A 27,068-nucleotide genomic window follows, 5' to 3' on the forward strand; every position below is an offset into this window, starting at 1 on the left:
GATGTTCTCCAGGGACATGTCCAAGTCTAGCTCTAACCATTCTATGAGCAAAATGATAGCACAACATTTTTTACAGAGATACAGATGGAAACTCAACGTGCTTGATACTTCCTGACCCATAAATAAAACTGAGGTTGGAGGGAGCGTTAGGATTCTGAAATGATGACTACCTTTTCAGTGGCTGCACAAAACTAGCCTGTTCATCAGCTCTTCTTTTCATGGGTTGGAATGATACATTTTAACCCCTAAGACATGCTTATGGAGAGGTACCGTGCTGAAGAGGAAATCACAACAGTGCTTTTGGGGGCGAGTCTTTGATCTGCCATATCAGATTCCTGTCACTGTGTACATTCACTGTGCTGTAAGATTAAAGAAGCTTCTGTGACCCCTTTAAAGCTAAATCCACCTGAGGTTTGTCTTTAAGAGAGACTGTGCAGAGGTTAAAAAATCACCCTAGGGTTGCATTTTGAGACAATGAGAATACTCAGCAATATGATATAGATAAAAAGTGGCGAGCAGGATTACATTTCTTTTTCCTGGCATGTTCTTTGAAGGTAGTTTATAATAAGGCAGAATGGAATTTGTCTCTCTATGACATTTTCCAATTTTTCTGGATGGTCAATAAAAGATAACATCACCACTATCATTTCTTTTCACCTGGTCTGGGAGAATTTTCTTTCTTTCTTTCTTTTTTTATTACAGATGAGAGAGATTTATTTTGTTAAGTAATTGATTATAAAATTTTATTTTTATATTCATCACAATTTTGTATATTTTTATAACAGATGAAATATTTATATTTTACTTATAGGTACTTTATAATTCATATCATTACTTTTTGAATAATATATTTTCTTTTATATTTTCTTACTGTTTCTGGTGTATCAGAAACATACTGATTTTATCTGTGCTTTTCAAACTGAAAATAAATATATAATTTTCAGTTTTAATAAGCACTTTACTTTCTTTTTTGTTTTACTTATTTTCTTTTTCTTTTTTAAAATTTTTAAAACTTTTTTTATTGAGTTATAGTCATTTTACAACGTTGTGTCAAATTCCAGTGTAGAGCACAATTTTTCAGTTATACACGAACATACATTCATTGTCACTGTTTTTTCACTGTGAGCTACCACAAGATCTTGTATATATTTCCTTGTGCTATACAGTATAATCTTATTTAACTATTCTGCATATGCCTGTCAGTATCTACAAATTTTGAACTCCCAGTCTGTCCCTTCCTACCCCCTTCCCCGTTGGCAACCACAAGTTTGTATTCTATGTCTATGATTCTGTTTCTGTTTTGTATTTATGTTCTTCTTTTTTTTTTTTTTTTTGGAGTCCATACATGAGCAATTTCATATGGTACTTTTCTTTCTCTTTCTGGCTTACTTCACTTAGAATGACATTCTCCAGGGACATCCATGTTGCCGCAAACGGCATTATGTTGTTGTTTTTTTTATGGCTGAATAATATTCCATTGTAGAAATATACCACATCTTTATCCAGTCATGTGTTGATGGACATTTAGGCTGTTTCCATGTCTTGGCTGTTGTAAATAGTGCTGCTTTGAACATTGGGGTGCATGTATCTTTTTGAATTAGAGTTCCCTCCAGATATATGCCCAGGAGTGGGACTGGTGGATCCGATGGTAAGTCTATTTTTAGTTTTTAGAGGAACCTCCATACTGTTTTCCATAACAGCTGCACCAGATTGCATTCCCACCAGCAGTGTAGGAGGGTTCCCTTTTCTCCACAGCCTCTCCAGCATTTATCACTCATGGACTTTTGAATGATGGCCATCCTGACTGGTGTGAGGTGATACCTCATTGTAGTTTTGACTTGTATTTCTGTGATAATTAGTGATATTGAGCATTTTTTTCATGTGCCTATTGATCATTTGTATTTCTTCCTTGGAGAATTGCTTGCTTAAGTTTTTTGTCCATTTTTGGATGGGTTTGTTTGTTTTTTTCTTATTAAGTCATATGAGCTGCTTATATATTCTGGAGATCAAGCCTTTGTCAGTTTCATCATTTGCAATAATTTTCTCCCATTCCATAGGTTGTCGTTTTGTTTTATTTATGGTTTCCTTTGCTGTGCAGAAGCTTGTAAGTTTCATCAGGTCCCATTTGTTTATTCTTGCTTTTATTTCTATTGCTTGGGTAGACTGCCCTAGGAGAACATTTTTGAGATGTATGTGAGATAATGTTCTGCCTATATTTTCCTCTAGGAGGTTTATTTTATCTTGTCTTATGTTTAAGTCTTTGATCCATTTTGAGTTTATCTTTGTGTATGGTGTAAGGGAGTGTCCTAGCTTCATTGATTTATATGCTGCTGTTCAGTTTTCCCAACACCATTTGCTGAAGAGACTGTCTTTATTTCTTTATATATTCTTGCCTCCTTTGTCAAGATTAGTTGACTGAAAGTTTGTGAGTTCATTTCTGGGCTCTCTGTTCTGTTCCATTGGTCCATATGTCTGTTTTTGTACCAATACCATGCTGTTTTGATTACTTTCTTTTTTATTGAAGTATAGTCAGTTTACAATGTTGTGTCAATTTCTGGTGTATAGAATAATGTTTCAGTCATACATAGACATACATATATTTGTTTTCATATTCTTTTTCATTATAGGCTACTACAAGATATTGAATATAGTTCCCTATGCTACAGTAGAAACTTATTATTTATCTATTTTATATGTAGTAGTTAGTATCTGCAAACCTCAAACTTCCAATTTATCCCCTTCCTGCCTCCTTTTCCCCCAGGTAACCATAAGTTCATTTTTTATGGCTATGAATATGTCTCTGTTTTGTAAATAAGCTCATTTGTGTCATTTTTTAAAGATCCCACATATGAGTGATATCATATGGTATTTTTCTTTCTCTTTCTGGCTTACTTCACTTAGAATAGTGATCTCCAGGTCCATCCATGTTGCTGTAAATGGTATTATTTTATTCTTTTTTATGACTGAGTAGTATTCCATTGCATAAATATACCACAACTTCTTTATACAGTCATTTGTTGATGAAGATTTAGGTTGTTTCCATGTCTTGGTTATTGTAAATAGTGCTGCAATGAACATTAGAGTGCATGTGTCTTTTCAAATTAGAGTTCCCTCCAATATATATGCCCAGGAGTGGGATTGCTGGTAAGTCTTTTTAGTTTTTTAAAGAAGGAAATTTTTCTTTTTGTTATTTTTAATGCTTTACCCTAAAATATAAAAGTGTTTCCAGCTCTTGCATTCTGCAATTCCTAATAATAGGAAATGAACTGACAATTTGTATACAGGCCTCATAATAACAGGAAACTGATTAAATACATGGTAGATTGCATGGTATCTATTTTTGCAACATGAAACCATTTCAGGTTTCATGTTAAACCTTCAGAATCAGCTCATCTTTGCCCCATTTCTATTTCCTCATTGCTCCTGCGCTCATATATGTTTATGGAACATTGTGTGTATTTTAGCAGCAACAAGGATTAAAATAGTTCAGGCTCCAAGAACAAAACTGAAATGATGTTTTCCAGGGTGCAGAACGGCTACCTAGCTTGACAAAAGCGAGCGCAATGGGCTTTTTTGTGGTGGGCGTCGGGCCAGGCTTGTTCTGCTACTTCTTCCTACTTTATGATCTTGTTAAGATTGACCTCTACTTAGCATGTGGTATTTTTTCAACTAAAATAAAATTCATAATTGGGCTCATTTTCATGAGTGACTATAAAAGTTTTACTTTCAACCCTACCCGTTAACAGGGAAACAACCCTGCCTTCTCTACACTTGGAACAAACAAAATAAAAACAACAAACAGAATAACTACTGGAAATATTGGACTAACTAAAAAAAAAGGTATTGAGTTTAGTCTTAAATGGTGTGAAAGTCTCAAACAGTCCACAAATATAGTGCTTAATTTAATTTAAATATGCTGTGTTTCTCTAAAACCCGTCTCCCTCTTCCTCGCCCCCTCTACCACCTCTCTGGGAGGTCTTTTATAATGAGAACTTTCTGTGGCAGAATTGTCATTGCATTCGTTTCAGGCATGGGTTATTTCTGGGACAATGGCAGATTAATTGACAGGAGGCTGGGCGAGTCTTTATTATTTAGTTTTGTTATCCTTAAATACTTACTGGGTAATTTTTTGATTAAATTTGTCTATCGGATACAGTAGATTTGATCAACATTGTGCAAGGGTACAGTAATGCAATCTTTCTTATAGTACTGTATTTGATTTGAATGGATTATTTAATCAATAACGATCAGTTCGGTCCTCAGAGATCCACAGGCAATTCCCATTTTGTGTGTGTGTGTGTGTGTGTGTGTGTAAGAGAGAGAGAGAGAAAGAGAAGAGAGAAGAGTTGGGGAGAGAGGCAGTTTAGACCCTTGGATCCAGTTATATCTAAAACCATACATGCCTCCAAGCTTTTTAATTTCAGCAGCCGTTGCATTCCTTTTTTATCTGAACCAGTTTGAATTGGGTTTCTGTCATATGTTACTACCATGAGAAAAGAAATGAATAGAAGTTTTTAAAAACAATTGCATTTAGAGGGCTGAAGACAAATAAGAGTGTAGGTAATAAAAGCCTGCGGAGGCAGGAAATCCAAGGCGGGGGAGGAGACTAACAAAAAGCAGGAGAAGGTAACAGTGTCCTGTCGTCACACATCAGGGAGCAAGGGCTCTGCCCAGAAGCTTGACTTGGGGTCCAGGAAAAACTCTGAGGGAGCGTTCTTGGCAGCAGAGGGGTGGAGAGGAAGGTGCGTGGCCAGGAGCTGGGGAAAGAGTGGGCGGTTTCCTTTTTCCATAAAAGGGACTTCTAGTCACTTGGGCTGGAAACCTTGGAATCAAATCTTCCACCTCCCTTGCCGCAGCCCACACATCCAAACAGTCATCTCGTTCTGTAAATCTCCCTCCCCAGTGACTTTCAGACTCCTGCCTTCCTTCCTATTCCCACTGCCAACGGCTTGGTTCAGGTGCCCAGTATACTTTCCGGGAACCTGTAAGGACCTCTGCGCAGCTCCCGTGCCCACGGGTGTTCACCTCTGTCATCTGTGTTTTATTCTGCTGCCAGGTTATTTAGTCCTAAGTCTCGGTTCTGATTATAAAATAGCCACACAGGGTGAGGGGGCCTTGGACTAGAAACCCACAGCCAGCTCTGACTTGCTGAGGGATCTTGGGAAAGATTTGTAGAAACCTCGCTAGGTCTGAGGATCTAATCTTTGAAGTGAGGGGTTGGACCAAGCTCTCTGACATTCATTGCCTCCCTACTGTCTGTCAAAAAAAAAAAAAAAAAAAAAAATCCTGGCCCTATTCTAACTCTTTCAGCCCTAACTCCTTTAACATACACACACCTTAGCCACAGTGAAATACTTTTTGTCCCTTGGTGCCTCCACCCCTCAGCTTGTATCTTCCTACCTCTGTTCATTCCTACCTCTGTTCATTTCACCTGCAATCCTTTGTCTGTTCATAGGGCATCCTATCCAGCCTCTGAGCCCAAGTTCAAACGCTGTCTATGGACGTTCCTGGACTCCCAGCTGAGAGCCATCTTACCCCATCTTCTCTGCAGGATGCTTTGCTATGTCCTATTGTCATCTGAGCATGCACCTTGCTTCCCACCAAGTTATTCACAACTTGAGGATCGAAACATGGCAGTATTCATCCTTGTAGCCATCAAGGCATCCAGCACAGTAGTTAGTTCTCAGTAAATGTGAAATCACATCCTTTATTCTTGTGTGGCCAACTCAGGCATCTTGCAGAGCTCCCCCAGATCACTCTGATGTGTAGGTCTGCTGAATAGGGTTAGGTAATAATAATAGAAGAGCCTTTGCCATTTGTAGCAATGTGAATGGACCTGGAATTGTCATTCTAAGTGAGGTAAGCCAGAAAGAGAAAGAAAAATACCATATGATATCACTCATATGTGGAATCTTAAAAAAAGAAAAGGACACAAATGAACTTATTTACAAGACAGAGACAGACTCACAGACATAGAAAACAAACTTATGGTTACCGTGGTAAACAGGGGATGGGGAGGGATAAGTTGGGAGTTTGGGATTTGCAGATACATACTACTGTATATAAAATAGATAAACAACAAAGTCCTACTGTGTAGCACAGGGAACTATATTCAATACCTTGTAATAATCTATAATGAAAAATAATATGAAAAGGAATATATATATGTACAACTGAATCACTATGCTATACACCACAAATTAACACAATGGAAATCAACACAACATTGTAAGTCAACTATACTTCAATTTTAAAAAATTAAAAAAGAAGAAGAAATTGTGGGTGCCCTCTAGGAACCACAGCCATCCTCCAGGAGCGGAAGGTGGCCTCCAACTAACAGTGGGCATGAAGCTGGGGCCCTTAGTCCTACTTCTGCAAGGAAATCAATTCTGTCCATGACCTGAGAGAACCTGGAAATGGATTTTTTTCCTCCAGTCCAACCTCCAGATGAGATGTAGCTTCGCTGATCCTTTGAGGAGAAGGAGAAGGAGGAAAAGGAGTAGACCTTGGGCAGAGGATCCAGCTAACTCACTTCTGGATTCCTAGTCCATAGAAACAGAAGTTAAAAATACATATTTAAGCTACTAAAAATGGGAGGGCCTTTGAACTTCTTGGTAAGTCTCACTTGGAGCAAGCACTGATCTCATTCCAACCCACGCCAGGTAGGGGTCAGCAATGTGGAGTGTTGGGTGAAAGTTTCATTGAGAATCCTATAGCTTCACATTGAGGCCAGTCTCGCCAACACTCTCCTTGTTGTTTGCAAGATAAGGATGAGCGTGTTCTGGGCAGAAAAGAGTGGTCTCTGTGTGGTACAGCTCCTGATGGTGGAGTGAAAGGTGGAAAGGCTAGTCTGGAAGGATAAAGAAGAAATAAAGGGAAGGAAGAAAATCCCAGGGGAAAATAACGAACAGTGTAGACCGAGACCATGACAATGGTCCCAACATCCTTTTTATAGCAAGATTACCATCTCCAGATCTGTCAACTTGTTGACATGTTGTGGCGAGACTGAGGCTTGGCCAAGCCAGTGCCCATGCCAGTAGCTAGAATTATGTGGCTCTCTCGGACCTTACACGATGAACTTTGAGACCTTCCTCCGGAATGCCGGCTTTCCTCCAGGGCTGAGGGGAAACGGGCAGCTGTACTTGGGTGAACCTTTGCTCCCTCCTTATTGGCTTCCTCTCTCCACCCACAGCAACTGAAATCATTAAAATCCTGTATAATTAAAATTTCATCCAAGTTACACCAGTTATGTCTGCTGGCCGCAGTGAAGTGTATAAATATCTTAGAAAGACATAAAGACAGAGGCTGCTTCCTGCCCGCGGTTTCCCCTCACACAGGATGCTGTCTGCTACCCTGTCTGCTATGGACAGCCCAATGAAGCCTGAGCTCCCTGCTCCCACCAGCCTGCTCTCACAGGACCTCGGTTCCACAGGTTATTTACAGGGATAGGGTCTAAAGGCCCCAAGTTGTCAGATTTGGGAGTTTGCTCTTTCGGATCTCCCTCTTAATCTCTTTCCCTCCCCTCTTCTCTCTCTCCATTGAGATTGTGATCTCTTGGTTTTGCATATATTTACATTAAAATGGCTAAATAAATGCCTCATCCACTCATTTAACTAGAAAACTGGAGTTTATCTCCTTGCCTCCCCATCCTCTATGCCAACATCACATTAATTTGTCTGAAACAAATTTGCATTGTTATTTCGTGGCTCAAAACCTCACAGTGGTTTTGCATTACCGACAGGATGATGTTGGAAGTCTATGTAAGTTCATTCACTGAATGATGAATTCTGAGCATGTATCTCATGCCAGGCACTGTCAGGGCTCTCTTGTCATAGATTCTCCAGCAGCTGCAGGAGGCAGTGAAAAGATGATCCTGCAGCTCAGTCACTAGCATGGGGTCCTGGAGACCTGGTGTTGTGGGCAGTGTGTGCATCTCTGAGTCACGGAATACCTTACCTAGTGTGGGTATCATTGAATTGATGATGGCTTTGCTGTCACGTCACATCCACTGAGATGCTTGTGGCAGGTCTGGGATCAGCATGTGTCTTGATTTGAGTTCCCACATAATTGACTTTGAGACAGGGATTTGAGTGCAAGCAGCTTATCTGGGAGATGGTCCCAGGCAAGTGAGACAAGAAGGGGAGAAGCCCCCAAAGATGGCATCATCAAGTCAGTAACTTTAGGCAAGTGGAGCTCAACTCCCCTTGGGAAATCCTGGAGGCAGTGCAGAGCAGACCTCAGACTCATCCCAGTCGAGGCTTGGGAAGCCGGGCATCATCCGACATGAGTCCCCAGAGGTCTCTGTGGAGAGCGGTTCTGGGGTCCTGAACGCGATTTTATGTCTTGCTCACCTGCACGTGCCTGGGGTTGCTGGCGTTGCTCTAAACAGCCCTCCGCATGGAGAGGCGAGGGTTGTGGGTTATAGCAGGGGATTGATGGATTCACTACAGCCCGTAAGACCCCTGGTTCCTGCCTGAAGAGCGCCTTGTGTGGTTCATTCTCATTATTTGCGGTGATGTTCTATAAAGTCACCATGGACACCAAAGGATCCAATACTGAGCCATTACTCATAGAGGAGACAGATAGGTAGCTACGAGCTGTCAGTCAGCAGACCAACACATAACCCCATTTTATGTGTTTCTGTTTAAAGACAGCTTATTTCTATACACTGTGCATGACTGCTGGGCTCAAGGCCAACAGCACTTTGATTCGTGCTGATGAATCTTGTCGAGCACGTCTTCCTCGTTAAGGCTCATCGCAGCCTTCTTGATCTGGGACACTGGACGCTAGACAGCACTCTGCTTGGGGACCATTTTAAACAATGAAATCACCAACGATAAGTAGAAAAATGACACTAAATAGACGGTGAAAAGGACACCTATTTACAGTGCGAGAGCTGAAACAGGAAGGCAGAGCGCAACCTTCTTCGACATCACCCGGAACGTGGACATCACGGAAATCAGGTTTTTTGCTGTTCTGTACGTGTCTGTGGGTGATCGTGAAAGTGCCTCGAGTTGCACTGATTGCAGGCTGACAAATAAAATTTTTTAAGTAGACGAATTCGCAAAAGCAGAATCAGTGAATAATGAGGACAAACTGTATTTCACTGTAGGATAAATATGGTAAACACCTACCATAAGGCTTAGTGGGGTTTAGTAAATTGCATCCCATAAAATGTGGCCTGGTATTTTTGTGAGACTAAAGAGGGTGACTAGAGTAGGCCTGTGCAACTAGTCGGAAGCCTGTTAAACAGTTATCAGTTATCATTTAAAAACACCAGGAGCTTATGCTCCTTAATAAAGAATACTTTTGGATCGGAACAATTTGTCTCTGGCTAATTTGGATTTTCTTCGGGACACCAGTATCTTTCTTTGTACTGACACAGAGAAGTCAGTAGCTGAATTAGATGAATAGGCATAGAATTATTGAACTAAGCATGTTTCAGGTCACCTTCCATGCGTGTTGTACATGAAAGAAGGGTTTTAGAAATATGAACTTGTTTGTAAAATAAGAAAGGGAAGCAAGAGGTATTAATTTGTAGAAGTAAGAGAAGAAATAAGAAAATTTATGTCTGTAGGACTATATTATACATAAATTTTTATAAATGTTATATAAAATATATACTAGACAAGTATATTTTAAATGCAAGCTAAAATAATTAGGACTGATGCAGTATTTGCTGGAAGCAATGGAAAGTATTGGGCAAAAGGAACTAGATTTTGTGGCTGATCTTGGCCGTTACTGAATGGCATATTGTAGGGTAAAGTTGGATAAAAAATTAGAGAAATGAAAGTGCTCAAAATGTGTCCATTTTCTTTGGAAGGATTTTAGTTGTTTTTGTCTACCATCTCTCTGGGTTTAATTATAGTCAGTGCTTGGTTATGGCATGGGAGAAAAATGAAGAATTATTTCTGGATGGATTTTGAGGATAACATGATGATGCGTGGTAATAAACATCACCTGTGAGTTTCTGTTCATTGCATCCCACTAAGGTACAGTCTTTTACAGTGTTTCAAAATGAATGCTTGCATTCACTCATTCACTCACTCATTCATCGGTCTATACTGAATCTTCACTCGCTGGACAGCCTTCTGGGTGTTGGAGATACAGCAGTGAACTAAACCTAACTACTTCCCTCATGGAACTTACTCAGTAGTGGGGAGAGATGGACACTGAATAAATGCATATGCAAAGCAGAATTTCAGATGCTGGTAAGAGCAAGGGAGAAACACGGAGCAGGGAAGGGAGATGGGGCTCCTTTTGTGTGCTACTTCAAGTATTTGTGATCCTCCCTTTGACTCCAGATGCTCCTGCCAAGACCAGTCCCAGCAGACTTTGGCCAGCTCTGTGCGGCTCTGGGGTTTCCATACGCTGAGCCTGGGACACTCCATGGAAACCAGCTCTATATTCAGACATGCATAACCCCAAAGCGCAGGCAGGAGGGGGTCAATCAATGCTTCTCGTTTTTGTCCCCTGGAGCTTTAGTTCTGATATATATTTCCTACGCTTTCCTCAAAGGCACCGAGAAGGATCAGTCATCTCAGCGAGACAGCAGCTGGTTTGCACATCCTTGATGGCCCTTCCCTCCTTGCCTGTTTCACTCACCTGCTCCTGCCCTTCTGCTCCCTGGGATTGAATTCTCAAATAACTCCCTGCATGTAAGCCTTTGTTCAGACTCTGCTTTGGGGGATCCCATGGTAGATGGAGAATGCAGAGGTTGGAATGGTGTTGTAAGTATAAATGGGGTTTCCAGGAAAGGCATCGCTAAGAAGGCATTTTTGAGAAAAGACCTGAAGAAGGGAGGTAGGAATCATGCAGGTAACTGGGGGGACAGCATTCCAGATTCTGGGGATGACAGCAAGGACAGGGATGGGCAAGAGAGAGTGAGGAGTAAAAGGAGATGCAGCCAGAGGGATGACGGAGACCCAGATTCCATCCCATGGCACCATTGTTAGGATCTGGGTTTCAACCCAAGTGAGATAACCAATTTATTCTCAGAAATTCTGCCTGCTTTGCCCCTTTTATATTTTATTTTTAATTTTATGTTTGTTTGATACACTTGGATCCTCATTTTCTGGGCAGGTACGTTGAATCTTTTAAAAGTGAGCTTCACTTGGTGAGAGCTGCATATTCCTATTCTCAGCTTTCTTGGGTTGCTACCGAAGTGGTGACTTCTTTGAGGACAGCGCTGCAGGTGTTATTGTACTGGATCCATGCATGTTGAACCTAGAGTGTCATTCCTAACTCCATCTAGTGAGCAGATACTTACTGAGTGCTGCTCTGTGCATGACCCTGTGAGGCAGCAGGAAGATGTTTAAGACTCTAAGGAGCTGAGAATGTGATAATGCCTGATGGCATCTGAATCAGCCGGATCGCGATCCTGAAAGTCTGCTAATTAAATATGCCACGTTCATTTTTTCCCCTTGTACATCATTTCCTTTAATTTTGCTTCTTTCCCCCTCCCCCCTTTTGCTTTTACGGGAAGAACTTCTGTACATCAAACCATATCCCTACTTATTTCAAATGTCATAAATCCTATTGCTGTTTTCAACGGTCTTACATTTCTTCTCTAATTTATCCCTACTGACTAGAGATGTAATTCTTGGGACTATTTTGACAGAGAGAGAGAGAAAGAGGAGAACTAACTATAGAGTGGGAATTCTTCTTCAATGGAGAGAAATGAGTAACTGGCCATGACTGAAGAATTTGGAAATTAAAGGAATAATGTAGATTTACGCTCAGCTAACTCTTCCACTTCCTTTGCTCATTCGATGTGTCAGGGGTGAGAGGAGTTCTCTAAGCGGTGGACATGTCCCATGAATGTCTTCTTCTTGCTCCAAAGAGAGCCTCCCTTGTCGCTTTAGACGTTCTCTGGCCTCACCCTGTCTCGGCGTTGGCTCTCTGGTCTGTACTGTTTAGTATCGCACCCTTTATTGTGCAGAGATCCTTTGTGTTGTGTCGTGTGATTTTCGTTCTCACGGGCTTCTCTTCCTTCTTGAACCGTCTCGGTCGCGGGATCCTCCCTCTCCTCCCCTGGAACCTGGGGATCGGCAGCAGGTCACACATCTGAGCATGCGCAGGATTTCCCGTCTCCCGGAAGTTCCTCATTATTAACGCGAATCACATGCATAGTAGCATGTGCCTTGTCACTTCCTTTACTTTCTGAGAAGTGAAATGGTAAGGAAGGCAAGTTAAATGCAGACATTTATCAGATGACCTCCTTTCAGATGGAAATTTCCAATATTTCTAGATAACTGAACTCTTTCCTTCCATAACTTGCCAGTGTGCCAATTTAATGATCAGTTTCAAGATTAACTAATTTCTTCAGCATACTTCTATTACTGTGCCTCCTTTGGTCCTCCCTGTCTATACTATACACACCTATATGTGTATGTACATGTGTACATACCTTTTACCATTACCTAGATTTCACTACTAAAATTTTATTCTTGTATTGACAGATTTCCCCAAAGACTAGAGTGACCATATGTCCCAGTTTACCTGAAACAGTGCTGGTTTATCTGTTGTTCCTCTGGTAACTAATAATTAATACCTCCCCTTTTGTTTTCAAAACTGTGCTAATTTGGACTCTAAATTATGGGATTACCCTATCAAAGTTGTTTTTTCTTCCCCTCACATCCTGCATGCTCTCTCAAAGTCTGAATCCTAAGTTGGAAATAACGTAACTTAACAACATCTGTGCCCCCTGGACCTTTAATTTCCTGCCCCACACTTCCAGCCTGTGGGGATTTTCCCTGTCACATGCTTCTGGCAATGTCAAGTCCACATGTGGCTGGACTGTGCCATCCACCCGATGGGTTTTTTTTTTTCTTCCTGGGTCTTTGACCCCTTCGTTTCAATGTGCTGCTTCCTCTGACTCTTCCCTGTAGGATGTGTTGTTTTGGCCGACCCTCATCAGGTCATGGTTGATGGTCTGTGGGAGGATGGGCTATACCTTTGGTACAGGTGAACTGGTTCTGAGTCCCTTCTCTTCCTGGTCCTCTTCTTTTTCACCAGCCCGTATCCTGAGAATCTTTGATATCTGGAATTGTTAGTTTCTTCCTGGAACACTTTGCTGTGTGTAACCAGCAGGCATGCAGAAAAGAGTTGGCTCCAACTTTTCCACCTGTTCTTCAGACAGAGAGGCCAGCTTGGCAAAATAGTGGCCTCCAGTAGAGAAAAAGAAACCTAGCAAGTTTCCGCAGGCCATAGAAACAATCCTCGCTGCTTCTCTACTTTTTGGAAAACAAGGTATGTTGAGTGTCAAACCCTTTGCGTCTCTCTTAACACCACCCGGAGCGAGCTCCTCTCTACCTGCTCCAGGTGGAGGAAGGCTGGTCATCTCAGCGGTCAGTCATAACCTTGGAGTCAGACAGCTTTGGGTTTCATTCTTTACTCTGTGGCCTCAGGCAAGTTACTGTATTTCTAAGTTTCCTTGTTTGTAAAATGAGAATATCAATTCCTATCTTGTTGGCTTTAGGGGAGAGTTAGATGAGATCATGTATACAGTATGCTGAGAATTGTGCCTGGCAATGAGTGTAAACCTAGTATATAGTTGTTTTTCTTACAATAATGACTGTTAATTTTAGTATCAGAGTTATAGTGAACCATCAGTTCATCAGATTCTATCTTATGAAGTTGACAGCAACAACTAACACAATGACAAGAACTACTGAGTGAGGTTCTAAAGCAACCTCGCTCTGTTCTCTTGGGTGGCTATTGGTGGCTGACAATACCAGAGTCAGCGGATCATCCCGTAGACCATGTGATGGAACAAAAATGATCCTGTGAGTAATTAGGCAGCTTTGATTTTTGTTTTGCAGATTCTTCCCCCTTTTAACTCAACAAGGGATAACGTCCACCATAGCTTTTCTTCTTGAAGAAGGACAGCATGGGGAGAATGAAGGGTGAAGAGAAACCAGCATTACAAGTAGCTCAAGTTTGTAGGCTGACCCACTGGGGACTCCCAAGAAGGTCTGTTGGTTCGCCAAAGAGTGTGACCCCCAAGTGAAATTTGAGTGCTTCTGTTGAGTTACTTCTTTCCTTCTGGAGGCCAGGGGCAAATTCCTGATACTCCTCCCCTCTAGATTCTTAGTTCTTTGATTTTCTTCCCATTGTAAATTGTCTACCAGACACTATCTCAGTCCAGACCCATAACCAGCTGAACCAACGCTTCCTAGAAGATGACTATGATGACTCTTTTCAGCTGGTAGAGTTAGAGGATCCTGTTTTTCCTCCATAGCCAATATTTCCCTTATCACGAAGACTTGTATTCAAATGGTATTATTTCTTTTTAGAGCCAAACGTATTTCTCATTTCATATTGTCAGATGATCTGATTACTTCTGAGCACCATCCCTCGGCAGGGGAAAGAGCAGATAAACTGAAGCCCACTGTGCTTAAGTGACTCTCCAGGATCTCATGATGAGTCAGGAAACCAGACAGGAATAGAAGCCACGACTCTAGCCTCCCAAACTGTTTTTCTGACCACCAGACCACACTTCCTCTCCAGACTATGAAACACTGGAAAATGGGAGTCAGGCAGAGAGTAAATATGGAGGCAAACCCACAGAAACACAATTTTACTTGTACCCAAATCATGTCATTTAGCAAAGGAAAACAGAAAAACACCCCAATCTCTTTGCTGTCATCAAAATTATAACCTAAACCCATAAGGGATATAGAATAGGAAATGAGTCTGCCCTAAATTGACATACTTTTTCCGTTTAAAATGAATTTGAAAAGATTGTCCATCTTTCAGTCCTGATGTGTTTTTCCCTTATGCAAAAGGAGAACCTAAGCATTCAGAATAGGTTTTATTTAGGTTCAAGTGCATATAAATAAAATACCTGTATTATTCTTATTCTTTACATGATCAAGACTTTAATTACTACTTATTGCGTGTTTAAGGCTTTGTGGGAGCAATAGGCTTATTAGACATAGTCACTGTCTATAAACTTAATATTTAGTTGGACAGAGACCGTATATACCCATGAAGAACTGAAGGCAGTTGGTGATGAATACCAAATGAGCAGGAGTGATTGAGAAGCGGTGCCTGATGTGCAAAGCTGGAATCACAAAGCAACATTTCATGAAGACTTGGGTTTGAGTCTCAACTGTATCACTCGTTAACTCTTGGACAAATCAGATTCTATGCATCGACAAGAGGCGACAGCCATTGCCTGGCTGTCTTCCAACAGCGTTGGTGTGTAGACCAACATGAGACAATGCATGTAAAATGGGCTGTGAGCTGGAAGATTAAAATGTGGGAGGAATTCAGATCGTAGGCGTTGTCAGAATCAGGCCAGGGTTGCACAGGTAGGCCTTTCTCCTTTGTTTCTGGAGTCCTCAGTGATACAGTTTTCAAGGGCTACATAGCCTGCCCAAATGGAAATTAAAACAAGAAATTAAAAGCAGGGTCCCTTTGAAATTGTTTTTGGCTATGAAAATAGAAAATAACATAATATTTCCCCTTTGGCAAATAGCTCCCTGCCGCATCCCTTTGGAATACGGGCGAGTGAGAGAGCAGAACACCTGCATGAAATCAGCTGACGACGGTTGTGTAGAGAGAACTTTTCCATTTGGAGGAGGAAGACATGCAACTCAGAGGAGCCAGGTCCTCTGTCCCGTGGGACACAGAATGCCAAAGCCTTGCCCACCTGTGGTTCCCAGGAAGCAACAGCATTTCATCACCCAGACTATGTGGCAACCAACTGGAATCCTTGAATGACCCTTCCATGGAAACAAGCCTGACACTGTGTTCAGGGCTTCCATCTGTGGGTGAAACTGGGTATTGTTGAGATGGGAAACTTGAGAAAAGGCAGGAATTGACTTTTAAAATTAGGCAGAGAAAATTGACCGTAATTATTGTTCAGTTAGAGCCCGTGAGGACATTTTAATTCCAGGAGGTCATGTGAGTTTTCTTAATCCAGGAACCAATTAATTGTAAAACTCTTGTCTAAGAGTCTTTATTAATCTCTGTATCAAGTCATTCTTTTACAGCAATAATTCATTACCTTTTACACTGAGCAAAAAATGTAGATTTCTGCTGTTGACTGTGTGACCTCATTATGAAATCAAAAGACAGCTATTTAAAATTGTCTTCTATCTAAAATACAGCCATTAGAATACAATCCCTGTCTTTCTCTCGGGGTCATGCATGGCCTAATGTAAGTAACACTGTAGAGTCCCTGTGCCAGAAGTAGAATAATAGGCAACTTTTAGACCATAATGCTCTGGCGCCAGCCAGCCCTCAGGCGCATCATTTTTGATTGTGAAATTTATAGGAAAAGCTTTGTGGGTGGTTGTAATATATTAGCACCACCTAGTGGTGATGGGCAGAGCTGCCTTTCTTCACTCCCCAGGACCCCACCTCCATCAAATTACTGCCCAAGCACGGCTGACGGAACTCTATTTATAGTCTTTTATCTAATTTTGTGGCCACTTTCCACTTTGAAAGTTAAAGGTGCTGCACAACTGGGGTAAAAAGATGAAGAAATGTACAAACTATTATAATAATAGTAATAATACTAATAATCAATAATTTATTGAACACTAACATGATAGGCTGTAGTAAGTGCTATGTTTTGTTTTAATTTTTTTAAATTGAAATGTAGTCAGTTATAATGTGTCAATCTCTGGTGTACAGCATAATGTCCCAGTCATGCATATACATACATATTATTCATTTCCACATTCTTTTTCATTAAAGGTTATAACAAGATACTGAATTTGGTTCCCTGTGCTGCACAGAAGAAATTTGTTTTTTATCTATTTTTCTATATAGTAGCTAATATTTACAAATCTCAAACTCTCAAATGTATCCCTTTCCACCCCCTCTCCCCCCATAAGATTGTTTACTGTGTCTGCAAGTCTGTTTCTGTTTTGTAGATGAGTTTATTTTTATAATCCTTTTAGTCAATCCTCACAAGACCAGTGAGGTAGATTTTATTCTTACTTTCCCATTTTGCAGGTGAGGAAACAGACAGAGCGCTCAAGTAACTGGCCTTGGTTACATACCTGGTATTTAGAGGCTTTAGGTATTTCCTTGTCTCACTGACATTAAATTTTCAGGGGTTTTCATGTTGGTACCATCAGAAGCATCTCTGCTATGATACTATGAGTAGGTGGAGCTCAGAATTTTTCCCAAACTGAGAAAGAACCAACAGCGAGGGAACCAGTGGGGCATACTGATTGAGAATGGGTGCTGCAGGGTCAGACTAGAGCTGGGTTCAAGGCACAAGCCAGCCAATTATTCCTCCTGTGTCCCTGGGCAAATTATGGTTCCACTCAGAACCTCGGTTTCCTCTTCTACGAAATGGAGATAATACTATCCTACTCATGGAGGAGGTGGCAGTGTTGGGTGAGATATGTATGCATAGATTCTGGCTCATATTGAATGAATATTGAAGGGTTATGACTAGATTACTATTAAAATAATTTTTTTTAGATTTTGTGGATTTCTATTTTAATTTCTTTGAATGCTGAAGTCATCCAATGATTAGAGTTTTCTGCTTCCCTCCCAAGTTATCAAAAGATTCATTTTGTGGATGGAAAATAATGAGTTAAGAAGCCTATGTCTTAAGGTTCAATAGCAAATCTGGGGTAGAATGGAAAGTAGTGTAAACTCGTTTCTAATTTGTCACATATTGTGGAAGAAAGGAGTGGCTGGTTCACAGTATATTGTGTTGCCGCCATTGGCAAGCTTGCTCACATGAGGCATCCAGAGAAGTTTCAGATGGTGGCCAATGGCTCTTCCTGTCTGGAGGGCGGCTGTGGATGGTGGAGGTTTGAGAGTAGCCCCTCTCCCCCCCCAAGGATGCACCTCTGGTCCTTGCAGAGGGCACCTGGCTTTCATTTTCAATTCTCAGGGCTCTGGGGGTCCCCATAGGTAACAGAAATCTCTCTCAGGGCTCTTTCTTCTCTGTGACTTGTCCCTGCTTGTTCAGCACAGTCTGGGGTTGCTGCTGGAGGGGCTGAGGATGGGAAAGGTGAAGAATTTTGATTAGAGGATAGAGGACCGTGTAATGGGAGGGAGTTGGACTCACAGTGGCTTATGTGAAAGAAAATCAGATTCTCCCACTGCCCAGGGTCAGCTCGGAGAGCCCAACTCCTTTCTCCTTTGCTTGGCATGACTGCAACCCTGTTCCTGTTTCTATCATCCTGCTCTTCCTATAGCTCTGAGCTCCTGGAACATAGAGAGAGGCTTGGTTAATATCATACCACCCCTAACAAACTCTCTGCCCTGCAGTCGGAGCTGCCTTTTATAAACAAGTCTGATGATTTTACTTCCTTATCTCAAGCCACAGAGTGGCTTCCACTGCTCTTACCAAATAGTGTGAAATCTGCAGCCTAACTTAGCAAGGCCATATGTGATCCAGCTCCTGCCCCTTCAGGCCTCCTGTTTACACTCCAGGTGCTTCATTTCCAGAATGTTCTAAGCTCCTTCAGACCCCAGGGCCTTTGTACATACTGTTGTCTCCACTAGGACCATCTTCACTGGACTCCCTCTTACTTATTTATCCATAGACTTGGGGTCCCAAACTTTGCCACCTGTTTGAATTGCTTAGGGAGTTGTAAAAAATTCTGATGCCCAGGCATCATCCCATACCAGTTTAATCAGAATCTCTGGAGGTGAGACCCATGGAAAAGGATTTTTGAAAGCTCCCCACGTGATTTCAATGTGCAGCCAAGTTTGCGAACCAGTTCTTAGATGAAGTACTTTCTCCACGTAGTTGCCTAATTTCTTAATTTTCCAGTTTAGTTTGCATCCTTCATTACGTGTTCTCATAGTTCTCTGCACATTTTGCATTTGTTGACTATGTCTCCCACCAGACTGTGTCTATTGTGTTCTCTATTCCTAGGGTGTGGCTCGGGGCTTGGCACGTAGGAGGACCGGATGAAACTGGAACGTGGATGTATTAGTGTTGCCACCACCAGCGGCTGGCACTCTCCAAAGGGTAAGAGGCTGCACTTTGACTTGGCTCAGGCACCTGCATCCATGTGTTGAGTCAATGAAACAGCTGCTGAGAAGAGGAGGGCGCCCTGCTGGGAAGTGCCCACAATTCCATTATCTGGGGAGAGTGTTTCCCTGCCTTTGGAAATGCTTCGATTTCTGGGTCACAGCAAGAACCAGAATTATCAGGGCTTATATCTGATCATTGGGCAGTCCTCCCACAAAGGATTTGCCTATTAACTTACTTATAATTAATTGTCTTCTGGAGTGAATATTTACCAAGAAAAACATTCTCAATACTCAACAGTCAAAGGATATTTCCAATGACGGGTACTAAATTTTTTTTTTTTTTGATTGAAGCACAATTGAGTTACAATTTTGTATTACTTTCAGGTGTACAACATAGTGGTACAAAATTTTTATAGATTATACTCCACTTAAAGTTATTATAAAATATTGGCTATATCCTTTGTGCTGTACAATATATCCTTGTTTAGTGTATTTATTTTATACATAGTAGTTTGTACCTCTCACTCTCCTACCCCATCTTGCCCCTCCCCCTTTCCTCTCCCCACTAGTCACCACTAGTTTGTTCTCTAGATCTGTGAGTCTGTTTCTTTTTTGTTATATTCACTAGTTCAATAAATGATAACAGGTTATCTGTCTTTCTCTGTCTGAATTATCTTACTAAGCGTAATACCCTCCAGGTCCCTCTATGTTGTTTCACATTGCAAAATTTCATTCTTTTTTTATGGCTGAGTAGTATCCATTTTGTATATATATACACACATGAAGTCTTCTTTATCCATTCATCTGCTAATGGACACTTAGGTTGCTTCTATACCTTGGCTATTATAAATAATGCAGCTAATGAACATTGGGGTGCAAACCATTTCTCAAATTGACCATGTATTTCTTGGTGAATATTCACTGGTATGGACTATGAACAAAAAATAAATTAATAGAGCAATATATTAGCATAAGAGCAGACTAACAGTATCAATATAGCCATAGAATGTACTTCATGGAGAACAGAAATGAGTTTAGTTTATGGCCTCCAATACACTATATTGAGGGATAACCTAGATACGATGTCAGAAGGATAAAAAAATTAAAGACATGGTGTCCGTGTAAAATGCACTCTATAATCAAAGCACAGTGACAGGACAATCCTGACATCCATCTCAATGCTTTACTTTTTCTTTTTTGCATTCACTTCTACAGATTTGTTTCATTATATCACAAACAGGGAAAAATCTCTTATTGAAAGGGAATGTAAGAAGATGCAACATCTAATGAATGGAAATCTGAACTAGAATCTACCAATAGATTTTGCATCTAACTTTTTCTGCAGCTGTGGATGACTCATTTTAGTGTCTCAGTTTCTCCACCCTTAGAATGAGAGTAATAAAATTTGCCGTTAATTAAAGTCTCTATTTTTTTTAACTGTTTGGGAAGTTGGGTCCAATGGAAAAATGAAATACTTGAGGATATGACTTAGCCTGTGCTAGGAATTTTATAGGCAGTTCACCAAGGATTTTTTTCCAAGTGATTTGCACGATATGCAAAATGTATTTTAAGCTGAATGCCTTGGACTGAAAGCCATGCACAATAACCTGTCCCAAAAGCAATTATCACATCAAGACACACCCGTTGGGATTCAACGTTCCTATTTAAAGTCTGTCCAGACATCACAGCCCACATGTATAATGGCTTTGGCAGAAGAGTGAGAGCCAGCATTGGCGGGAGCCTCGTTTAACTGAGCAGGAAATAGACGTTTTCCGAACCAAAGTTTTGAAAGTTGAGAAATACCTATTTTGTGAGCAGAATTTACGGCCTCATTCCTACGAGAAGAAGAAGTAAAAGCAAATGGACGACATTTAATTCCATAAAGAAGTCACAGCTCTGGAGCCCATTTTCCAATGGGACCTGAGGGTGTTTGTGGAACAAATGAGCATCTAAAAATATTTCGATCTCTTTAGATCCCTGAGATTTCAAGTATAACATTCAATTCAGGCACTGATTTTTCAAGAGGTCTTTGCTTCCTCCTCTTGTTTTCTGGGTTAGAAGCTCCCTTGTGAATGCTGGTTACTGGGTTTCCATATTGTTTTGGAATTGTCCTTTTCGCCATTAGATTGTGAGTTATTGATGGATGACCATGGATACTGCTTATTCATCTTTGTTCCTGTTGTAATCAGCACAATTTGAACAAGAATCAATCTTGTTCAAGAGTGGGACCTAATTAAACTTACAAGCCTTTGCACGGCAAAGGAAACCATAAGAAAAACAAAAAGACAACCTATGCAATGGGAGAAAATATTTGCAAATGATGCAGCTAACAAAGGTTTAATTTCTATATAAACTGCTCATACAACTTAATAACAAAAACAACCAAACAGCCCAATCCAAAAATGGGCAGAAGACCTAAACAAGCAATTCTCTGATGAAGACATACAAATGGCCAATAGGCACGTGAAATAATGCTCAGTATCACTAACTGTCAGAGAAATGCAAACCAAAACTACAGTGAGGTATCACCTCACACGAGTCAGAATGGCCAGCATTAAAAAGTCCACAAACGATAAATGCTAGAGAGGGTGTAGTGAAGATGGAACCCTCCTGCACTGTAGGTGGGAATGTAGTTTGGTGCAGCTGTTAAGGAAAACAGTATGGAGGTTCTTTAAAGGACTAAAAACAGACTTACCATATGATCCGGCAATCCCACTCCTGGGCATATATCTCGAGGGAACTCTAATTTGAAAAGATACACACACTCCAATGTTCATAGTAGCACTATATACAAGAGCTGAGACATGGAAACTGCCTAAATGTCCATCAACAGATGACTGGATGAAGAAGCGGTGGTATATTTATAAGATGCAATACTATTCGGCCATAAAAAAGAATAAAATAATTCCATTTGCAGCAGCATGGATGGACCTGTAGATCATCATTCTAAGTGAAGTAAGCCAGGAAGAGAAAGAAAAAACCACATGATAGCACTCATACGTGGAATCAAAAAAAGAAAAAAGAAGACACTAATGTACTCATCTACAACACAGAAACAGATCCACAGACATAGTAAACAAACTTATGGTTACCGGGGCAAAGTGGGTGGGAAGGGATAGACTGGGAGTTTGAGATTTGCAAATATTAACTACTATGTATAAACTAGATAAACAACACATTTCTTCTGTACAGCACAGGAAACTATATTCAATATCTTGTAGTAACCTATAATGAAAAAGAATACAGAAAGGAATATATGTATGTACATGTATGGCTGAAACATTAGGCTGTACACCAGAAATTGACACACTGTAAACTGACTATACCTCAATTAAAAAAGAAGAGAGATGATTGCTACCTCAATTGACAAAGGAATGAGCACTGTCGTCACCATTACAGGCCTGGTACGGTATAGGTGGTGATACTTGGAATCCAAGCAAGAAAAGCTAGTCAAGGGCCACTCTTGTTTGTGCATGACTAAATTGCACCAGGATCTTGCGTCATCGGAGGGCTGAGTGTTTGGCGTGTCAGGAAGCGCTGTGGTTCCATTTGGCCAGTGGATTTTGGCAGTATTGGGTTCTTGTTGCCTGCTGCAGTGATGCAGGGAGGCAGGGAGGAGGGCGGAGGGAAGCCCCAAGTAATTTCTCAGTAATAAAAGCCTGTCTTCTTCAAAGGCTTCTCTTTCCTTACCTCTCAGAGAAAATACTACCTTAACACATCATTCCCTAATTCACCTTCAAAGAGGAGAGAGACACAGAAAATTGCTTAACAGAGATGGCCAAGAGTTATGCTGGTTCAGTGTGATTCCAGAGGAAAAGCTGTCTTGGCTCAAGGCCCAAGTGGCCTTCAGTTTTTCTGTGCAAGATGCTCTTAGGAAATCTGAGAGTTATGGGTGGAATGTTTAGACCAACCAGGCACGTCCGCAGGTGGGTAGGGGGAATCCCAGGTCAGAGCCAGGCGCTTGATGCGATAATCAGAGGTGGTTTGCTGAGGCCTGGAGGAAAGGTGCAGAATCCTGCAAAACCATGATGTGAATTTGAGAAAGGAGATCTAAGTTAAAATAAAAAAGCAGCAAAGATGACTTGGTTTTTTGAGCAAAGAAGTGTGATGTGTAATTCCACACCCCCTCCAGGAAAGCTCAAATTAGCTAAAAAAAAAAAAAAAAAAAAAAAAAAGAATGATTTACATTGCAATGATGCACAAAATTATTCCAGTCCTTAAAATACTGAGGTAAAGTTTTGTAAGAGAAGAGTGCCTTTATTTGAAACTGTTGTTCCCCCTAACTATACAGAAATAGGTGACTTTATATAATAATAGTGGAAATGCCCACTTGACAGCCAAGAAGAGACCCTTCAGCTCAGCCTTCTCTGTGGTGACTCAGCTCCCATGGCCTGGGACCCAAGGAACTCTCTGCCCCTGTCCACAGTTACTTTCCAAAACCCTGCAATGTTCACTGAAGGGATAAATAAAACCTAATATCAGCAGCTAAACTATTTGCTCATAAAAAGATATCTATTGAGTAGAAGATTTAAAAAGCCTCCACTGAAATGTCCTTGTGGCAACAATAAAGAGTAATTTAATTTCTGTGCTCATATTGCAGCCTCCTTTTTATCAACTTTATTTTTTAGGTCCAGTTCTTCTCCCCAATCAAGCAGCGAAAAGTAGGACAAAACAGGACCTCAGCCAGCTTGCTTTATACATCTAAGATATGAACCTCCACTCAGAGTATGGGATTTCCTTACAGAAATGTATTGGGGCCACGGCAATAAAATATCTTAAAATTTTTTCGCTAATCTCTACTGTGTATCAGGCACCACCCTAAATATCTTGTGTTTCATTTGTTCTTCTTCCCCACAAGCCCTTGAGAGGTGTTGCAAATCTGGACACGTTACAGACGTCCAGATACGGAAACTGGCTGAGAGAGAAATCTGCCCGGGACACGTGTCATGGTTTGTCGGTAGAGATGCTGAGATTTGAACGGAGGTCTGGTAGCCATCAAAGCTCGAGTTCGCACCCACTTCAGTATCGTGCCTTCCATCAGCGAAGCCCTACGTGGGGCCCAAAACATGTTTATAAGAGTCTGCACTCTAATTTAGAAACCAAACCCAAATGCAAAACAATGCGTGCGTATGAGAACAAGCCGCGCGGTATCTCCGCTTCCCCACCGCCGATCTGCAAACCAGCTCCAAGCGAATTCCAAGCTACTTTAGGGGCCATGCTTTTTCTTCCCGGAATATTTACAAATAGAATCACTGGAGGCCTAAGGCATTCGAGGAATTTACATGTTTGTGCTTCTCATAAAGATGGGGAAGCATTGGATTTCCATGATGGACACGGATGGAGGGAGGTGGAAGGAAGATAAGGGCCGAGGAGGAGGGGGCAGGAGGAGTTTGAGGTGTCAAGGCCTGAGCTCCTTTCTTCCTTCCTAACTTGGAAAGTGAAATTAGGGAGATGGATTGATGGGCATGAGGTCCCCACGGAGCTCTTTTCAAAATGAGATGATTCCTAATTTAATTAGGAGTTTGGAATTCGCAGATACAAATGCCTATGTAGAAAATAAATAAACAGCAAAGTCCTACTGTGTAGCACAGGGAATTATAGTCATTATCTTGTAATAATCTATAACTAAAAAGAATATGAAAAAGGATACATATATATGTAGAACTGAGTCACTATGCTGTACACCAGAAATTAACACATCAAAAATCAACTGTGCTTTGATTTTAAAAAATGACATTACTGAGTTCAACTGTGTTTTAAAATGTACTGCAAAGACAAGGCATGGCTTCTTTAAGAAGAGATTGTATGAAGTTTTGTCAGAACCAAAAAAGCTATTGGGCCATTAAAAATGCTCAGCATTGAAACAGCTCACCTGCTGTTACTTGAAAGCGCCACTGGGAAACAACGTGCACGTTAAGATTCCACTGTTGCAAAAGGCACACATATAGCAGGACTGATGCATGAATATTCTTGTAACCAAGTGCCATAGATGGAGCAGCTTCAACAGATTTGGAGGCTGGAAATCTGAGATCAAGGTGTCGATGGGGTTGGTTTTTCTTGAGGCCCCTGTTCTTGGCTTGTTAATGGCTGTCTTCTCCTTTGTTTTTACATGATCTCTCTGTGTGTGTCTGTGTCCAAAAACCCTCTCCTTGCAAGGACATCAGTCATATTGAATTGGGGTCCACCTTCATAATTTCATTTTAACTTAATCACCCCTAGAAAGATCCTATCTCTGAATATAGTCACATTTTGAGAGACTGGGGGTTAGGGCTTCAACCGATGAATTTTGGAGAAGACCAAATTCAGCCCATAGCAGGCATCCTGAGTGAGAAACATGGGTATCAATTCTCCCTTTGCCAGGATGATGGGCAGCACTGTCTGTGGGGCAGTGTCGTTCCGGGCAAGGAGAATTCAGTGCATCTCCCCCTCCGCTCTTGACTTTTCCAGTCCAGGAAACCTCACGTGTTGGTAAGCTGACTGGAAATCCAGTCAACTCTTGGTTCTCAGTTTTCCCAACCCAGTTATTACAATAAAATTTTGATGTGTACTTCTACTGCATAGCACAGGGAACTATATCCAATTTCTTGTAATAACGTATAACGGAAAAGAGTCTGAAAAGAAAAAATATATATAAGTATGTATATGTATATCTGAATCACTTTGCTGTACACCTGAAACTAACATTGAGTCAACTACACGTCAATAAATACATTTTTTTTAATTTTAAAAAGTTTAAAAAACTTCTTTAAAGTCATTTTGAAGGTAAAAATTCAATACTTCATAAGCATTAAAAGCAGAGGAACAAAGGAAACTAAAAGCAGGGTGGGGTAAAAATGTAGACTCATAAATGAAGGTGTGTTCTCAAGCTACACTTCAGCAAATATTCTTCAAGGGCCTGCCGTGGCAGAGGGGCCAAGTGAGGCTCTTGAGACACAAAGAGGAAACAGAGAATTCCTGCCCTTGAGGCCCATGCGGGGAAGGACAGGGAACAGAGCGTCCTCGTGCAGCGACGTGGGCTGTCAGAGGTTTGTCCCGGTGCCATGGGAACATGAGCAGGAGCTGATGAAGCAGACCGGGACAGGTGGGCGGGAGGGCTCCAGGTGGAGGGCAGAGCACAGGTAGGGTGTGGAGGCAGGACAGGGCTTGCTGAGGAATGGGAAACATGATTGCTTTTGGCCTGGTTGGGGAAGTGAGGCTCAATGGGGAGGAGGTGATGGACAAAGTTGGAGACAGGAAGAAGAGGTGATTAGAGAGCCATGCAGGAATAGAATCAGGGGCTTGACGACTCTTGGAAAATGAGGAATGAGAGAAAGGGAGGAATCTAGAGTGTATTCAGTGACATGTGTCTAATGAGGGTTTATTAAACTCCCACCACGTGACCGACACCATGCCAGGCGTGGAGTACGTGACGGTGGGGAAGAGAAATCAGGTTCCTGCTCTCACTAAACTAAAGTCAGGCCAAGATGCAAAGCAACTAAACACACATTCAAAGTGAAGGGAGATGAACATGATAAGGGTGGAATGTCTTCTAGATGTGTCTCTGGGTGTTTGCTAGTAATTTTTCCCAACCTAGTCAGAAAGCCCAGAAGATAGAAAAGATAAGAGGTCTGGTTTTGGACGTGTTGAGTTTAAGGTGGAATATGCAGAATGTAACGCATTATTTCCTGGTGCCACTGGAGAATAGGAACGCTTCCCCAAAGGGAGGCGTCTTCACATACACGTGGTGAGCGTTACCTGGCAGTCCCTTCTCTAACCCCTGGTTTTGTAAAAGAGAGAATTTTCCGAGTTTAGTATGAAGTGAATGAAGCAGACAAAATTACTGGCATGTGTGGAGCCTACTTTCTACTAGAAAAATATAGTTTATAAGAAAAACATGAAGATAAGTAAAAAGCAACATAATGCATGGAGGAGGAATATGGCCTACGGTTGTAATTTTTATCAGGGTGGCGAGGGAAAGTCTTTCCTAAAAAAGGTGATTTTCAGAAAGAGCTAAAGGCATGTTTTGGAACAGACAAGAGGTGCCGGGAAGTGGCAGATGAGGAGAGGGTTTGGCCAGCGCCAGGAACCGAGGCCGATCGTCCACAGCGTCTGGGAAATGTGGCAAC

At 41.3% G+C, this 27,068-nt stretch overlaps 1 long non-coding RNA gene across 17 annotated transcripts in view; it reads left to right on the forward strand.

The window, feature by feature from the left end:
• LOC123617468 (uncharacterized) overlaps positions 1–25,658 on the forward strand; it is a 67,164-nt gene extending 41,506 nt beyond the window's left edge. For 8 of the 17 annotated variants that reach the window (XR_012503672.1, XR_012503665.1, XR_012503675.1 and 5 more), the window contains 4 exons: positions 8,651–10,658; positions 13,018–13,251; positions 13,824–13,974; positions 15,485–17,449. This is a non-coding gene — a long non-coding RNA (uncharacterized LOC123617468). Of the gene's footprint in view, positions 1–8,650; positions 10,659–12,461; positions 13,252–13,823; positions 13,975–15,484 lie in introns of all 17 variants that reach the window. The other 9 variants (XR_012503680.1, XR_012503681.1, XR_012503682.1 and 6 more) reach the window with 9 other exon arrangements.
• The last annotated feature ends 1,410 nt before the right edge of the window (positions 25,659–27,068 follow it).

This window comes from Camelus bactrianus, chromosome 3 (assembly GCF_048773025.1).
Source record: "Camelus bactrianus isolate YW-2024 breed Bactrian camel chromosome 3, ASM4877302v1, whole genome shotgun sequence".
Lineage (NCBI taxonomy): Eukaryota > Metazoa > Chordata > Mammalia > Artiodactyla > Camelidae > Camelus > Camelus bactrianus.